General features: G+C 37.2%; 1 long non-coding RNA gene across 2 annotated transcripts; it reads right to left on the bottom strand.

The window, feature by feature from the left end:
- Positions 1-951: 951 nt before the first annotated feature.
- Positions 952-11,401, bottom strand: LOC127497400 (uncharacterized). 2 transcript variants are annotated; one of them, XR_007925538.1, is made up of 6 exons: positions 8,253-11,400; positions 5,907-6,057; positions 4,727-5,797; positions 4,457-4,612; positions 3,471-3,563; positions 952-2,402 (listed from the first exon to the last, which is right to left on the bottom strand). It is a non-coding gene; the product is annotated as an uncharacterized LOC127497400 (long non-coding RNA). The 2 variants fall into 2 exon arrangements; XR_007925537.1 differs by having other exon boundaries at positions 3,471-4,612; positions 5,907-11,401.
- Positions 11,402-13,066: the final 1,665 nt, after the last annotated feature.

Below are 13,066 nucleotides of genomic sequence, written 5' to 3'. Positions count from 1 at the left end.
TAATTTGCAAATTGATACTATTCAGTTCCAGTTTTTCTTCTTCTGAGATGTTCTCTTTTAATAATAGCTCATTTAATCGACAAATTAAATTAGATTCTAACTGATGTCTATTGGCTTTCAGTTCTTTACATCTTATAATAGCAATTAGTCTAATTTTGTATTTGAAATATTCCCATTTTTCTTTGTAACTATTATGTACATCAGTAAATAATTCTTTTGCAAGGTTTATAATACAATCATTGAATTTGTTGTCCTTTATTAAATTTCCAGTAGCCCCGCAATTTAGAGTTAGGCTGCAGCCCGCCAAGTTTTAATAAAATTTGCTTTTGGTCTGATAGGGGAGCAAAGGCGTGAGGAATGTCTTTAGTAAGATGAAGAATTGAAGAGGAGATTAAAAAAAAATCTATTCTGGAACGAAGAGATAAATTTTTGTTGGACCAAGTATAATCCTGGGAATCTGGGTTATAAAAACGCCATGCATCAGTCAAAGAAAGATCAGAACACAAAGAGAGAATCAAGTCATTTCTTAGTGTAACATTACTAGGCCTGGGGGGATATCTATCTAAAGCATCATCCATGCACTCATTACTCACACTCAAAAAAATATTTGTCTCTAATAATTAAGATTTATGTATTTTGATTGCATATAAAATTTCCATCAATTTGGATTACATATTTTTTTTTACCTAAATTAAGTAATAAACTTTGTGATACAAATTTGTAAGACATATGTAAATGAAACAAGAATAAGATTTATGTAATAATATTAATAAATCAAATGTGTTTCAAATTCGTTAGAATAAGGATTATGTATTCTTACATAATAAACTCTTTAATTAAAATGCATAATATTTAATTATTTTAATAATAAACCAAATGGTCTTTAAATCATATTCATGAATTATTTTATTCCTGTAACCGCAACACGCAAAAAACAACAGTTAGACCAAATGGTTTCACTTTTTTTATTGACATTCACATTTTAGATGTAACAAAAAAAAAAGAAAAAAGAAAAAAAAAAAGTGATCAAAAAGCAAATAAATCTAGCCAGTGCCCATATGTTGTTTAGGGGAAAAAATAAATAAATAAAACAAGCTTAAATGCACCACTTTAAACACTGTAGTCACAATCAATGTCTTTGGACACTTGTGTAAACAGAAAAATCAAGTTACATATGAGTCAATGACAACAGTATTACTTATACTAACGTTTTGACAAATCTGTGACGACATCTGAAATGAAATGGTGGTAGTCAAGAAAAAAGTCTGATTATGAGTGGTTTTGCAACACCATAGTATCAAAGGTATATTTATAAAAAAAAATTATATATATATATATATATATATATATCATTTTCTTAAGAACTTTCAAAACAGTATAAAAGAGTTTTATCACACTGACAGTTTTTTTTTTTTTTTTTTTTTTTTTTTAAATGCATGTCATAGATTTGTAAAACAATAGAGTCACAAAAAGTTGCTTGATTGGTTAGGACACGTTGTTAGGGCAAGCATGTTAACATGTTGGGCATACATAAACATCCATAATCATACAGGAACTTCAAAACTTTAGAACTTTGAAAATTGCCAAAAATCCAGATACAGATCCAAAAGTCTCAGTGTTTGAGTGGTCAGGACCAGCACACTTGCATGCACGTTAACATGTCAGATAAGTGCAATAGTATCGAAAGAACATTCAACAGCAAAAAAAGAACAAGAAACGTCCTTACGAACTGCTTTTCAAAACAGTATAAAACTTGAGGTAAACAATGATCAGATCACACCCGATTTAGTAATAACATTTCTTACATAACACTAACAGAGTCACACATTTGTGACATGAAAATATTTGAAACGAGTCTCTGGAGGTCACAAAAAGTGCCATACAGTTCAGTGGCTGAGGGGCTTTAAAAGCAACACTTTTTAAGCATGTTTACATGTTTGGCATTCATAAAAATAAAACTACAAATACACAAGAAAAAAACTTCAAAAGGTTTTACAGGTTGAAAATGTAGTCCTGCAATGTACAAGTGTCAATGTTCACTCAGGTACATGGAAAAGTCAAACCCTAGATGGGGAGTATATGTGTTACTGAAGCATTTTAATCTTGAGCGCTTGGACTTTTGGCGAAAGCTTGGCTGAATCCAGTTCCATGAGAATTTTCTGAAATACTTCAAATGTGCATTTGAGGTCTTTCGGGTAATTAAGATTAAGGGCATAAATGAGTCCCAAAAGCATCACACATCCATGTGTGATGCTCTGCAGGTTTTGGAGGACTGCCAAACCTTCGAGAACCACACCAACGTCTGCAGGCTCATCTCCGGGATCAGCACCCTCGGCCCGAATAACATAGATGCCCATTGTTGTCTGTGCAATCCCAGACTCGGCCTCTTCACTTTCACAGTCCTGGAGGAGGAACAAAGACAAGTTATGACACAGGCAAACATTTTAAAGACACGTTTTGCAAACCTTCATATACTCTCTCTCTCTGCATTTTATACATTTATATAAAAAAAAAGAAAAGGAAAAAAAAAAGAAAAGAAAGTTTGCCACCAAAATACACTACATTGCCAAAAGTATTGGGACAGCCCCTTCTAATGACCAGGTTTGATTACTTTAGTCATTTCCATGAGCACAGAACTTAATGCTACAGTACATAATATTCTAGAGGATTGTGAACTTCTGATTTTATAGCAAAACTTTGGGAAGCGCCATTTTTATCCCAGCATGACAATGCCCCTGTACACCAAGCAATGTTCAAAGAAAACATGAAAAAGAAAACCCTTTTTCCTTTCGGTTCTAAAACACGATATGACTAAAAAGACAAACCTGATAATCATTTGTAAATATCTCATACACATTATAAATTAAGCATGTTTATATTTAATTTATGTTAAACTGCGTCAGTCAAAAACATTTCTGATCGTTGTGTAATATAATAAAATTCAAAATAATAATAAATACATATTTATTCATATTTATTACACGGCGCTCTGGAATGCTTGATTCTGATTGCTCATTCGTTTGTGTTATTCACCGATGACAACCGCTCTGAACTGATAACACATGATAACCCGGATGATGCAAATCATTTTGACAGGCACAGTATAATATTTCACAAAAAATAAATATAAATGTCTTTTAAAAACATGTTTGACATATTTACAAATGATTAAACCAAATTGCGTGTTTTTGTCATTTAAACGTCATGTCTTACCTTAAAACCAAAAGTAAACGAGTTTACCTCGCGGAAGGTATGTATTCATTAAAAATGCGCTAATAAAATATTTCAAAACAGTGTTTCTTGTTTAATAACTTCATTATAAGGTAAATAGCTGTGTAATGTACAGGCATACAGCTGTTATTGCTAACTAAATATTAAGCGATAACAGCCGTATGCCTGTACACTATCCCTAACATATAAATGTACACATAGTGCACATGGAGTGTGTGTGTAGCCAGGCATACACTTACCACGTATTCTTTGATGAGTGTCTCCAAGTCTTCATTGAGATACATGCTCAGACACCTCAGAACACAGTCACGCTTGACGTTTATGTCTTCATTCTCAAACAAGCATAACAAAATAATTTAAAAAAATAATTTAAGTAAGGCTGAATTTTAAAGCATGTTCAACCCCCCCCAAATTCTTTTGGCCTTATTCTAAACAAATGGAGATTTTAAATGAGATCATAATGTTCTTCTTCGAAACACAAATGTCACCCTGTCTGTGGAATCCAAGCTAAAGTGTAAAATTCTAATTCTGAGGTAACGAGCATCAAAGTTTGACTTCACCTATTAATTTCACTATAATTTCAATTTATGACATGACCTTACTCAGTCGATATTAAACATATCAAGGTTATATTTTCACAGAACATTCTTTATGTATACTCCGGACAGTGTATACATTTTATGCCAAAAACAGTAAATCACAAAAAAATTACTTTAGATGGGTTTTTCCAGGCAGGGTCACAAATGTGGGCATTTTAAATGGAATTTGAAACAATTCTATCCATTGACACTCCATGCAATTACCACTTTAACACTCCAAAGTGTGCATAAAGAAACTGTAAAACTAATTACAGTGGTTTAGTCCATTTTGACGACACGAGGACGCTCAAATGTGCTGTGTAACACACGAAAGAGCCTCAGTGGTTCTTGCACATCAAGCATATACTAATGTACTTTTTAAATTTTTGCTTAAATTTAATTTGCTTTAATTTATGAATCTTATAAAGCAATCAAGTCTCTATAGAAATTTGGACTAAACATTTCAATTCAAATAGTTTATTCTCTATAATATTTTTATAAACTTTTTGAAGAATCTAAGTGGTAGTTGTGTCGACTGTCAATGGAGGAACAGATATCTCCGTTTGAACGAGAGTGATGGGGGTTTCTGAAGTCCTGTCAAGGAAGAGTAATCAATGGAATGTATAATACATTAACAACACACTTACTTGAGCTGTCAGTGCCATTATGGTACGGATTTTTTGTCCTGCACATCCTCCCTTGTGACGGAAAACCTTTACCAGATCATCAGAGCACTTGTCAAGCTGACCAATAAATTTGGAGATCAGAGGAACAGTAGTGATGCGCATAAACTCCAAGTTTACCTGAAAACGCAAAAAAAAAAAAAAAAAAAAATATATATATATAGTTCACTTTAAACAATTTTGGCAACTATGAATTTGCATCTGTATTTGAAACAAATGGTTTCCTACACTTACTTCTCCAATTTGAAACATTGCAGGCCATTGATTTCGGACCTCTATTATCATTGGTTCCTGAAGAATTTCTTGTCGCCGGTATGAGAAGGTACAATGCATCTTTTCCTTAATCACAGTCTCGTTATTCTTTTTTTTAATCTCACTCAATAGAGCAACCCGTTCTACCTCCAGGCTCTCTGTGGTTTCACCACTTGGATGTTTTGGACAGAAATTAACCTCGGCCTTCCGGGGCTTTTTTGTTTGCAGCTGGCTTCCCCTGGCCTTTCTGCTTGTTTTTAAGCGAGTTGACGGTGACTTCTGGGTGTCCAGCTCGGCCGAGTTTGGTCCGGAAGTTCATCATCTTGATTTTAATGTAGTGCTTCCATCCACACCACCCAGTGCGAGTTCCTTTCTCACGCAAACATGGATGGGTTTGTATTAAGGCCTCAGCTACTTTTTCAAATTGATCATCCTTTGGATACGTTGTATACTTAATTATTTCTTCTGCAAGGCCTTCAAGTATATCGGATCTGAGTTTTGGGGTAAGAGATAGAAGAGTTCCATTTGCATGGAATTCATCATTTCCATTCTGAAGCTGTATCTCAGCACAATATGAAAAACGTGGCACTACAAAGACCTTAGGCCAAGTGCAAGACCGGGACTCAGGAGATGACAACAGAATGGAATCATTGCTGCTACAGGAGCTAACAGATCCCGAATCATTTGGTTCTTGCTGCGAGGAGCTGGTAGATGCATTACTGTGAGTCATTGGGATTGTGGAGCAGGTATCTGTAGTGGGTGGAGCTGGTGGTATTACAGAGCTGGTATACTCACAAGGTAAGTATACCACTTTCAAAGTACTGCGATCTTGAATGTCTGAAATTGATGAGAGGCTCATAAATTTGTTTCCAAACTCTGCATCTTTGTATTGAAGCCTAAATGGCTCTGTTACTCCAAAGACAGTCTTAATTTTAAGAGCCAAGTGATCCACAGATGTCGGCATTCCGGATGAAATGGTTAGTTTTCGTGCATCATCTTCACATCCAAAAAGGACTCTGAAGATAGCTGGTGCTGCCATCCTGCTTTATTGATCTACAAGGCAGGCCCAAACAGGGTAGGAAACATAATAAATAAAACGTTCACATGGTAAAGTCATAAACTTTTTTTTTTTCAAAGCACTGAAAGTACATACAAATCTTACCTTTGACAACGATGTGTCTCTTTAGTGTTACCAAACGTTTGGAACCAACTGTGTAGGCCACAAGTGGATAAAAATCTGCCAGTTCCTCAAGATGAACCAGGGCAACTTCTTTCCCTGGTGAAGAAGTCAACTCAAATGCTCTGAAGTGGTCCTGATACCAAGCACACAATAAACGAACAATAAAACTTAGCTCATCTCCCCTTACGCACATTTGGAGAACTTCTGCAAATTCAGGCATTCCAGAAGTTGAACCACATGCAACTATCATTCCATTGTGGTAGTTAATTCCTCTTGCGGTGACACTTTTTGCAAGATTAACTTGACTGATATCTGGATACTTCTGCCGGAGAGCCAATACAACTTCTTTATTCAACACATCAACCGGCACTGTGGAGACATTTGTAACTACAAACTTGACTTCACATCAAGATAGGCAACTGTCTCGTCAGTATGAACAAGTGCCACAGCTAATTCCACAATTTCCTTTAGATCTAGTAACACTTGCCAAGCAAGCTCATCCTCTGGTACCAAGACCCCTACAAGAAACGGAAGCAAAGTATTAAATTCCAGTTCTCGTGAGCGTTGCCACCTATTGTCTTCTTGCATGAATAGCTGTTTGGTATGATGTGAGGTCGATTTTTTCTGTCATGCCACTTGTAAGGAAATTTGAGGATTTGCGTGATAAAGATATTCAAGAATTAAGTACTTCTTAGAGATGAGAACACTCAAACACAGTGCCAGTTCATGAGGGACAATACCCTCAAATAAATCGTGGACTGTGTCTGGGGGGTAGCCTGTGCAAACATGAAAGTGGTGAAGATTTTCTGTCAAAACACAAGCTCTTTTTACTCCAAAGCAACTTGTGTCAGTTTCGTTTGCAGACTTTACATGTGCTTCATGCAGTTCTTTTGTTCGCAGCAAAAAAAAAAAAAAAAAAAAAAAATCACCTGACTGAACGTCCTTCACCTGAATTTCTATTTTCTGAGCGGTACAAAATCGACAAACATACTGTCCGGAGAAGCTCTCCACAAAACCAGCCAATCCGTGGGCTCCCAAATTATCCGCTACAACACAATGGACTGTTCCTTTGACAAACTTGCCAAGTTGTGAGATGAACACACCATGCTCTTCCAAATTACAAAGGTCTTGTAGAAGTGGCTCTAATATTTGTCTGTAGCCATATACCTTTACATCGTCACTCTTGCACAAAACACTCAAAAAAAATTGAAGAGAGTGTTGAATGAGAGCCTGGCGGTAAGTTATTTAGAATCCAGTAAACACCACACAATTTGTGTTTTTTTTTCAAGACGCACCCAGGGGGTTACATAGCTCAAAATCATCTATGTATAAAGTTAAACAAATTCGCAACTCATCACCTGACAGGAAAGTGTTGTCCTTGAAGTACACACCATCTCTAATAGAGCGATACTGCTGGTTATCAAGAAGATTTTCCTGTGTTCTGTGGCTACTGATGACACTTTTTAACACTGCAGTACAATCAAGTAGCTGCTGCAAAGACTGCAGTAATGGTATATACTGAAAAGTCCTGCTCTTTTCTTGGTCCAAAATAAACTCCACAGGCTCAACAATATTTAACAGTTCCTTAAAGTACTGCTTTCGTTTATAATCTGTAGCAAGTGGACCATCTTTCCCTATTGCTTTTACCAAAGGATTGGATTTACAGAGTACATCAGATAGTTCCTTAAGAATTAAACTATCAACTTCTAGGTCTTTGTTTTTAAAAAAAAATCAGAAAGACTGCTGTAACTTACAGGCACAGACACAGTACTTAAGATGAAGTGTAATTCTTCAAGTAGTTCATCAATGGTCGTAGAGGGAACATAAAATATGCTTTCTAACTTAAGTAGAATTGAAGCTATTTTTTGTTCTACTATTTTTGGAAGGTTCTCTGAAGTATCTTTCTCACTATCTGCATCTGTCAGAGTAACAAAATCTATGTCCGCAGAAGATGAGAGGCTATCATCTACAGGAGTACCAGATTCATCAGACTGAACAGCGAGTTTCACAACACCAGCCTTAAAATCATTTAGAGTGTGGGGATTATGTTTACGATTTTTATGCGAGTTAAACGTACCATATACGTTTGTCTCAAACATACATCTTTCAAACATGCAAGTTATGGTTTCATACTGCTTAAGGTGATGATTTACATGAGCAAAGTATTCCTTCTCAGTTGACAGTTCCTTACATCCAAATGCCTGACAAAAGAATGTAGTTAACTGAGTGTGTGTTGTTGTTGACTTCCTGTGTGTTTGATATGTGTGGCTCAGAAGGGTCTTCCACCTTGTGAATGTGCAGGGGCAATCTGCATATGGACAAGGATACCTGCAGTTGCGACCGTAATGGAAATGTTTCAGCCTAAAATGTTTCAGCAACTCGTACTGGGAAGATAATGAAGTGTCACACACTTTACAAGGCCACATTCACATATCTGTAAACAAAAACAAAAGAAAAATATCAGTTAGTTAAAAATAATTTATACTTGTTTTACTGCAACTACATTCAGGTACATCTACATGTACTGCAGGTTACCTTAAGGTAACCTGCAGTACATGTAGATAATGAAATGTCACAATTTAAAAGGCCAATTTCACATGTCTGTGAAGACAAAAGACAAAATATCAGTTATTGCAAAATATTAGACAAAAATATTTTTTAGGCTTTTTTTTACTGTAACTACTAAATTGTTACTGTACTGTAAATACATCTGCTGCTACTATTAATTATTAACATAATACATTGATTTTAAACTATTAAAAGAATACTTCAAACTAAAAATAAACTTGTTCACACTCATTTGTTTCAAACTTAGGCTACAGGATGGGAGGAAAAAAAAAAAACAATTTGCTAATTTTTTTTATCACTAAACTACTGTCATAAAAAATTATAGTTTTGTATGTACATAACTCCTGAATAAAATTAAAATGTGTTTGGACTGATTTAAAAAAAAAGTTTTGAACAAATTTGATTGGTTTGTCGATAGTGAGCGCAAATGCAGGTGATAAGCGGTTTTATTAAGCGAGTCATTGAGTCGTTCATTCACGATTTGTTCAAACGGCCGATTCATCAAGAATGAGACAGATGTTTGTGAATGGGTCATTGAATCTTTGACTCAAACGATTTGTTCAAAACACTGAATCATTCAAAACACGATTGAGTGAAGGATGTAAATACATAATTTTAAACTATGCCATGATTCATTTTTTTGAGTGCACACTCATCATAGTCACCACCTAAAATAACATAATAACCTTTATATTCAGTAAGTAGTTCTTTGACTTTAGCAGAGATTTGAGAAAAAAGAATCTTATTAGAGGAGTGAGAATTAAACCCATAGATGTTGCATAAAATATAAAGAGTGTTGTCTTGCCTAATAACCATTGTAATCCACCTGCCATCTTTTGATTCCATCACTTTTAGAATATCCCCTTTAAATTTATGTATGAGAGTCATGACCCCTGCAGAATGAGTACTGCTATGACTAGCAAAAATCGTATTTCCCCATTGTGTCTTCCAAAATTTTACATCTGCATCTTCAGAGTGAGTTTCTTGTAGAAAAATAAAATCTGCATCGCTTCTCTTACAAAGTAAAAAAATTGCTTTCCTTTTAACCACATCATGTAATCCCTTGACATTTAGAGACAGAACAGACAAAGACCTAAACGTATAATCCATTAAAACAAATAAACATGAACAACCTGGAAACTGAAAGGAAAAATGTTCTTAAAATTCACAACAGATGAGAAAACCCCCAAGAATTTAAGAAATACTTAATTCAAACAACAAGGGAGAGGTGGCTAACAACTTGTAGAACAACTTAAACACTGTGCAAATACAGCACGATGTACCCTTTTAACAAACAAAGAAATAAAGTGCCAAGAAAAAATGCACACATCTGAGTTCACTTTATCAATAATAATTATAAGAAGAAGAAAATAAAAAGCTTAAATAAAAGAAAAGGAAAGAATAACAAAAATAGTATTAATAAATAAAAAATAGAGGTAAATAAATAAAAGTGAATAAATAAATATAAAAAAAAAGTAAACAACTAAACAGGTAACCTAATAAGTGGTCAATGTTAAGTCAACGTTATGTAACTATAAAACTATTGCATTGCTTATTAATCAAAGAGTCAACAACGAACAAAGTCAACACTACTTTACATCCGAGAAGAAGTGTTTCTTTCCATCAATCAACGTGAACGAGGGGCGGAAGGAAGCCTTCTTACCAGCATCCCTAGCTGCTTTAACTAGAGGCCAGAGTTTCTCCCTCGCTGTCCTGTCTTCTGGAGATAGTGGTTCTGTAAGATGCAGGCCGTTGTCTTCCAGGTACTTGCATCTTCTTGCGGCCCGCCAGATGCCTTCTCGCACCCGGCGGAAGGAGAACAGGACAATGATAGCTCTTGCCTTTCCGTCATCCCTTGCCGGAACCAGTCGATGAGCTATATCCACGCAGTCATTTAAGCTGTCTCGAATATCTGGTGCCATTTTCCCGAAGATGTCAATTACCACACTCCTGACATCCTCCCCTGCTCTTTCTTTGACCCCGTGCAACTTGAGCAACCACCTCCAGCTATAACGTCTGCACTCATACAGACCGGCTCTAAGGGATTTTTTTTTCCTCTTTCAAAGTTTTTATCTCACCATCAAGGCATTTCATTGCTTCGCTGAAAGTTTCATCATGTTTTACAGAGAGTTCTCGTATTGCAGATAGTATACTCGCATTTCCATCGCTTCCTTCTGGCCATCTTTCTTCCTGACGTTTGTTTTTTTGGCCAACGGTTTCACAGGAGTTTCAGGAAAGGGAGTACCAAGAGCCCCCTCATCAAAAATTGGCGTTGAATCATACACCTCTATTGCTTCACCCTCGCTCCTCGTGACGTCCATGGTTTTGAGGTTAGTGCTGCTGAGTTCTGAGCGTTCACTTTTGTTTGTGTCAGAAACTCAGTTTGAAGTTACGTTAAGATTTTGCATTCCTTTCGTTTTTCTTTTAGATTTACCCATATAATTCACAGATATATGTGCTGTAGATAAGTTGTCCGTGCAAATTAAATGAGAATAGTGGTAACAAATAAGTTGTTTCACCACATCACCTTAGCAGCCCACACTTACATGCCCTCCTATGACGACGCCATCTTGGCCCCCAACCAACATGTTTCTACAAAATTCTCGTTAGGAGCTATGACTCGTCAAAGTTTGTCGCAATGCAAAGTCTATGGGACTTTTTCGGCTACTTTTTCGCCCGCCGGCGAATATCGTACACCCGATCGCTTATAAAAGTCATAGCACTGGTGTCCACAAAAAACCGCACAATTCGATGTCTCATTTATGGGTCTATGACAAACGGTGCGGGACGAGTTACGCGCCAAAGTTTTGTCCAGAAGAAGAATCAGAAGAAGAACTAGAATGTACATTTCCTGAAGAAAATGTGAATGGTGCCTGCAGTGGCAAAACTCGACACTCGGTTGCTAGGGTGTTTCTAGGCAATTGCTACGGTGTTCTGGGTGATTGCTACGCGGTTGCTAGGATGTTCTGAGCGGTTGCTTGGGTGTTGCCAAGGTACTTGGGGTGGTTGCTAAGGTGTTGCTAAGCAGTTGCTACGGTGTTCTGGGTGGTTGCTAGGCAGTTGCTAAGGTACTAAGGTTGCTAAAGTTGCTAAGGTGGTTGCTAAGGTGTTGCTAGTTGGTTGCTAGGGTGTTCTGGGTGGTTGCTAGGCAGTTACTATGGTAATCTGGGTGGTTGCTAAGGTGTTGCTAGGCAGTTGCTAAGGTACTTGGGGTGGTCGCTAAGGTGTTGCTAGGCGGTTGCTAGGGTGTTCTGGGTGGTTGCTAGGAGGTTGCTATGGTAACCTGGGTGGTTGCTATGGTGTTACTAGGTGGTCGGTAGTTGTCACAGATGGTTACTATGGAGTTTTTATAGAGTTCTTAGCATGTTCTTAGCCCAATTTAGCACTTAGCTAATCACTATTAGCATGTAGCTATTCACTGCTAGCATGTGTAGCATGTTGGAAGTCCAGTTTGCTAGCATGGGTCAAAATAGCCAACCCCCATGTCTTTACGATTTTCTGATGCAGAGATATAGGTCTTTTGCTAAACGGTTGCTAGGGTACTCTGTTTGGTTGCAAGGGAGTGGCTTGGCAGCTGCCAATGATGATACTCCAAAGGCTGCTTGTCAGTATGAATGATATAAACCAACCCCCATGACTCTGTGACATTCAGATTTGAAGATATCCCTCTTTGGGTTTGGATTGCTAGGGTGTGGCTATGAAATGTTGAAGGTGATTCGTGATTGGCCGTTTGCTGCCCTGAGTCAAACGAGCCCACCCTCATGTTTCCATGACACTTCTATCCAAAGATATTCCTTTGATCTTTTTCAATGGAAGTCTATGGAACTTGTTGCTAGGGTACTCTAAATGGTTGCTAGGGCGTGGCTTGATAGCTTAACAATGATCCTGAGAGACTGATTGGTTGCCTGAGTAAAATGAGCCCACCCCCTTGTCTCTATGACATTGTGATCCAGAGTTATGTTCAATACAAAATCTCTACGTAATTTACCATAGTAGGAAAAACAGTCACTTCCTGCTTCATGGGCACGGTTTCACCATAGTATGTCTATACTATGCAACTTTGGGCAGCTCTTGCGCCCCAGGGGTACAACTTACACCCCACTGTGAGGTATGGTCTGACAGAGCCTGCAAGCCTCTTCAAACGTGGTAAACCACATGTTTCTACAAAATCCTCACTCGGACATATGACTCGTCAAAGTTCGTCACAATGTTAAGTCTATGGGATTTTTCGCCCGCCAGACGAACATCGTACACCCGATCGCTTATAAAAGTCATAGCACACCATTCCTCAATAATCCGCACGATTTGTCGCCTCATTCGTGGGTCTAGGACAAACGGTGCGGGAGGAGTAGCGTGCCAAACTTGTGTGGAATAAAAATAAGTATGCAAGAGAACAATAATAATGCTTCGCAAGAGGCAAGCACCACTAATAATAAGTATGAGCAATAACAATAGTGATGCTTTGCCTTTGGCAAGTACCACTAATAATAAGTATGCAGAAGAAAAATAGGGATGCTTTGCCAGAGGCAAGCACCACTAAAAATAAGTATGAGCAATAACAATAGTGATGCTTT

The sequence above is a fragment of the Ctenopharyngodon idella genome, chromosome 2 (genome assembly GCF_019924925.1).
Source record: "Ctenopharyngodon idella isolate HZGC_01 chromosome 2, HZGC01, whole genome shotgun sequence".
Classification (NCBI taxonomy): Eukaryota; Metazoa; Chordata; class Actinopteri; order Cypriniformes; family Xenocyprididae; genus Ctenopharyngodon; species Ctenopharyngodon idella.
Note: the sequence above shows the minus strand (reverse complement) of the source record. Positions and strands in the feature narration are given on the sequence as shown.